Genomic DNA, 6,000 nt, shown 5'->3' with positions numbered 1-6,000 from the left:
AGAACAAGAGTTTAGATTGTGTTTTAAAGAAAGAAAATTCAAGGACATTATTATTACATATAGCCTCATCTTTCAAGTTCACTCAAAGTGATATATTGGGAAAATACAATTTCTTCCTATAAGAATGTAACATTTAGAAATTATAAGCTCAAAATTCAAAGATTTCTGTTAAATAAAACAAGTATAAGATGCGACATATATTCTGCTGAGAACAAGTGTTTGACGTCTTGTTGGGAGAAGCATGACGTAGTCCTCTTTGCAGTGGATATTTCCTGACTCTTTCTGTGTCCTCATGAAACATCATGTGAGGAAATCCCAGTGGATGAAGTTGCTCACCTTTGTTAGCAAACCACCCACCACAGTAGTGTACGCAATTCAGCAAACAAAAGAGGCAATGTAATTTAATCCACCACATCATTTCAAAATAATCACAAAGGAAAAGGCTTGAAATTGAGCTTCATGTTGAAAAGAACAACTATTTATAGAATTCCTGAAGACCTAGCAAGACGAGGAAAATGCGAAAAAGTTGCAGCACCTTATCTTACCCTTGAGGACAGACGCACATCCATTGGCTGATGGAGAACCACATCAGCAGGACCTGGACCAGGATCCACAGGAACCTGAGAGATGAGAAAGCACAGAAAGGCTCCGGGGAAGACAGCAAGTTAGAGGCAGACATTTGGCTGACATGAGACATAACGATGGAGAGGAAGAGGAGGATAGAGAATAGAGGAGCTCAGTGCATCATGGGAGTCCCCCGGCAGTCTGAGCCTATAGCAGCATAACTAGGGGCTGGTCTAAGGCCTGAGCCAGCCCTTAAATATATGCCTTGTCAAAAAGGAAGGTTTTTAGTCTACTCTTAAATGTAGAGAGGGTGTCTGCCCCCCCGAACCCAAACTGGAAGGAGGTTCCACAGGAGAGGAGCCTGATAGCTGAAAGCTCTGGCTCCATCACTACTTTAGAGGACTTTAGGAACCACCAGTAGACCTGCAGTCTGGGAGCGCAGTGCTCTAGTGGGGTAGTACGGTACTATGAGCTCTTTAAGATATGATGGGGCCTGACCCTTAAGAGCCTTGTAGGTGAGGAGAAGGATTTTAAACTCTATTCTAGATTTTACTGGAAGCCAATGAAGAGAAGCCAGTACAGGAGAAATATGGTCTCTTCTTTTAGTTCTCATCAGAACACGAGCAGCAGCGTTCTGGACCAGCTGGAGAGTCTTTAACGATTTATTGGGGCAGCCTGATAATAATGAGTTACAATAGTCCAACCTAGAAGTGACAAATGCATGGACCAATTTTTCTGCATCGTCTGTGGATATGATGGGCCTGATTTTGGCAATATTACGTAGATGGAAAAAGGCAGTTCTAGAAATCTGTTTAATGTTAAAAGGACAAATCCTGATCAAATAAGACTCCCAGATTCCTCACAGTGGAGCTGGAGGCCAGATTAATGCCGTCCAGAACAGTTATGGTAGTAGAAAAGCTGTCTCTGAGGTGTCTGGGGCCGAGCAGAATAACTTCAGTTTTATCTGAATTTAGCAGCAGAAAGTTGCTGCTCATCCAGGACTTTATGTCCTTAAGGCAGATTTGAAGTTTAGTTAACTGATTGTGTTCATCTGGCTTTATTGATTAATATAATTGTGTATCATCTGCATAACAGTGGAGATTAATGGAGTGCTTCCTGATAATATTACCCAGAGGAAGCATATATAAGATGAAGAGTATTGGTCCAAGCACTGAGCCTTGTGGAACTCCATGTCTAACCTTAGTGTGGACAGAGGATTCGTTATTAATATGTACAAACTGAAATTGATCTAATAAATAGGACTTAAACCAGCTTAATGCAGTTCCTTTTATACCAATGAACTGTTCCAGCCTCTGTAACAGGATGTGATGGTCGATGGTGTCGAAAGCAGCACTCAGATCTAACAAGACCAGGACAGAGAGAAGTCCTCTGTCTGATGCCATAAGGAGGAGGTTTGTAACCTTCACCAGTGTCTCTGTGCTGTGGTTCGCTCTAAAACCTGACTGAAAATCCTCAAATAGACTATTACAATTCAGAAAATTACACAGCTGATTAGCTACGACTTTCTCCAGGATCTTGGAGAGAAAGGGAAGGTTGGATATAGGTCTATAGTTAGCTAACACACCTGAATCAAGAGTAGGCTTTTTCAGGAGAGGTTTAATTACTGCTACTTTAAAGGACTGTGGTACATAGCCTGTTAGTAAAGACTGATGTGTCATATCCAGTAAGGACGTGTTAATTAGGGGCAGGACCTCTTTAAGGAGTCCAGTAGGAATGGGGTCTAGGAGACATGTTGACGATCTAGATGAGGAGATTATTGAGGCCAATTCAGCAAGATCAATTGGAGAAAAACAGTCCAAGTACACATCAGGTCTAACAGCTGTTTCTATGGTTCCTAGGTTTGAGGTTGGACCAGACCCTGTTGAGGGCAGGAGGTGCTGAATTTTGTCCCTAATAGTTAGAATTTTATCATTAAAGAAGCTCATGAAGTCGTTACTGCTGAGCTCTAAGGGAACACAAGGATCAATAGAGTTCTGGCTCCTTGTCAGCCTAGCTATTGTGCTGAAAAGGAATCTAGGGTTGCTTTTATTTTCATTATCAATGAGGAGTAGTAGGCGGCTCTGGCATTACAGAGGGCCTTTTTATAGGTTTTAAGACTATGTTGCCCGATTAAACAGGATTCTTCCTCTTTGGTGGCCCGCCATGTCCTTTCTAGTTTTCGTGAGTGTTGCTTAAGCTTGCGTGTCTGGGAGTTATACCAGGAAGCTTGTCTCTTCTCTTTAATTCTCTTCTTTTTTAGAGGGACAATAGAGTCTAGTGTCATTCGCAGTGAACCTGCAGCACTATCGACCAGATAATCAATTTGGGAGGGGCTGAGATTAACATGGGGGTCATCCACAGCACAGAGACACACAACAGCACTATCAGATAAGGATCTAGTGAGGACCTCTCTGTCATATAGAGCATAGTCCTGTAAGGAAGTAAGCAAGAAATCAAATGTTATCAGGTAATGGTCTGATAAAATAGAGTTATGTGGAAAGACTCTTAACTGTTCAGTTTCAACACCATAAGCCAAAACAAGGTCAAGAGTGTGGTTAAAACAGTGAGTTGGTTCATTTACACTCTGGGAGAAGCCAATTGAGTCCAAAAGTGATCATTTTCATTGTCCACATGAATATTAAAGTCACCTACTATAATCACTTTGTCCACACTGAGGACTAAATCTGATAAAAACTCTGAAAACTCAGTTAAGAATTCAGAGTCTGGACCAGGAGGGCGGTACACTGTGACAACCAACACTGGTTTTAGAGTTTTCCAGGTTGGGTGTGAAAAACTAAGAACAAGGCTTTCAAAGGAGGTCTAGGTTGGACTATTAAACTAGAGTTAAAGATTGCTGCAACTCCGCATCCTCGTCCAGAATCTCTGGGAATGTGAGTATTAGTATGACTGGGAGGAGTGGCCTCATTAAGGCAAACATACTCCTCAGGACGTAGCCAGGTTTCTGTCAGACACAATAAATCAATTTCATGGTCAGATATCAGATCATTTACTAAAACAGCTTTGGATGGCAGAGATCTGATGTTTAAAAGTCCACATTTCACTCTCCTGTCCTGTTTCATTGTGCCAGTGGTATTAACTCTGATTAAATGTTTAGGCTGAACTCCTCTCCTGTTGGACTTAATAGATCTAAATGGTCTGAGTGGTCGGGGGACAGACACAGTCTCTATGGGATGTTGGGTGGGTGACTGTTCTAATGGAGGAGCAGAGAAGTGTGTAAGACTGCAGCTCTGCTTATAAGAGATAAAGCTTCATAATAATATGGCTTCATAATAAATGAAAACTGATTTGAAACCATGTTACACACATGCTAGCTGTGACTGCTGTGCCTAAATACAGCTTCGCAGAGCCGCTCAAGTGGCTTCAATAAATTATTTTTTCATTGACAGTGTGAGTTTGGGTTAAGTCACATTGCTGTATGTCTAAGTTCAGAGTGTTTAGAGCAATGCCTTGTATGTATGTATTATCACATGCATGCAAAGACCTTTCCCCATCACTTTCTGTGTGTGTGCACCACATTTTCTCTTGACTTGCTTTGTTAATTCTTCAGTTAACTGTTAGACTGCATTTTGGACACTGGTTTTAATTTTCAGCATTCTGTGTTTTTAAAAAGTATTCTTTATAAATGTTGTAAATGTAAATTAACTTTGTATCCTTAATGCATCAGTTAAAAAACAAATAGTTTCTTCATTGTAAATTCTAAATCAATAAATCAACTGTTGGTTGACAAGCATGCTGTGTTCTGATCACTGTGTCCCTGGTTTTACTCCATCTGGGGATCTTTATTGCATCTTATTTTCCTCCTTTCTTTCCCCTCTTGTTTCTTGTCACATCTTAATTATGAACTATTGAATACAGGCAGAAATGCTCTAAAACATATGTGAAGTTGTAATAATTGTATCACTCTATATATTTGTTTTTAGGACACAAGTGTTACACAACATCAGTGAATAGTTTATAGTTTCATAGTTTATTTTGACAGAATTATTCAGTTCAAGAATGAACCGTGTTTAAATACGAGATTTTATAATCCACCCTTAAAATGAACAAAAATGATTAATGCATGTCATAATTTAAAGGAACAAATACATATTTACAGTATAAACATTTACAATTCAATAATGAATATATTTTGATATAGTTGAAAGTAACCGAAATATCTGACAAACTGAGAGACAAATGGTTACTTTACTGTAACATTTACCAAGACATCCACAGTTATATACATACACCACAAGCAAAACTCTTTCTCATATTATTCAAAAAGTGTCCCTGAGATTGTTGAATAGAAATAGGAGTGCTGAAGAGGCTAATCTTGCAGGGAAGCGAGCATGAAGAGGCCGTCTGAAGGAGACAAATGAGGTATGGGACAATCACACCATAGTGCTTTTCACTCTGTCAAAGATCTGTCGGACTTTTACTGCAGGGACACAGCCTTCCCTCACGATGGTGATGATCCCTGTGGAGAGAGTATGACACACTTGAGTTAGAAAGTGTCTGCTAAAATATATGAAATTTAGAGAGTGTAATGGGAATATTTTTGCCCTTTACCTTCATCAATTTTCAGGCAGTTGACCACGGTGGAAGCAACAACTTCATTTGAGTCCCCATCACACAGAACCCCTTGAATCTTGTGTCCTAGTCGCCTGTGGTAAAACAGATGGCAGGAGATGTGTGATGCATGTGCCACATTAGCATTAACACTGGGATAATTGAAAATAAAAGACACATTTGTCGCACTGCTATGACACTTACTTGATGACCATGCTGTGATGGGTGCTGTCTGGCTCTCCGCTGGGGTTGGCTGATGTTATAGCGAGGGGTCCAGTGATGTCACATAGGTGCCCGGTCACAGTGTGGTCAGGGACGCGGATCATGATGCTGTCCCTGGTGCCAACACGATCGTAAGCCGGTCCCACTCCTACAGAAAAAAATAAGCTGAAACTGACATAAACTGAATGCAGTAGCACAGGATTTAAAGTTGTGAACTATAAACCTAGTTTACCTAGTTTGAACAGCCAGTCTCCTTTGCTGACAATGCAGCTGATGCCTCCTGGATACACATTCTTCATAAACTCCCACAGCAAAGGACTGAAGGGAGGCTTGGCTGCCACCAGCTGCTCCACACTAGAAATGCAGATACAGATGGGCTTCTCCGCTGGTCTGTCCTGGATGAGGTCACAGATAAGTGAGTTTCACAATAAAGATAAAATGCTGCAATTGGATTAAATAATCTGGCTCAGATGCTCCAGGTTATTTTTCACTTCTTACTTTAATATTGTAGATTTTCTCTATAGCTTGAGGATTCTTGCAGGAGGCAGCCAGGGCATATACAGTGTCTGTGGGAATGCCACATACTCCTCCTTCCTCCAGCAGGTGGGCGATCTTCAGGAGACCACTGGTGAGTCGTGAATCAGC

Source organism: Pempheris klunzingeri, chromosome 9 (genome assembly GCF_042242105.1).
Source record: "Pempheris klunzingeri isolate RE-2024b chromosome 9, fPemKlu1.hap1, whole genome shotgun sequence".
Classification (NCBI taxonomy): Eukaryota; Metazoa; Chordata; class Actinopteri; order Acropomatiformes; family Pempheridae; genus Pempheris; species Pempheris klunzingeri.
Note: the sequence above shows the minus strand (reverse complement) of the source record.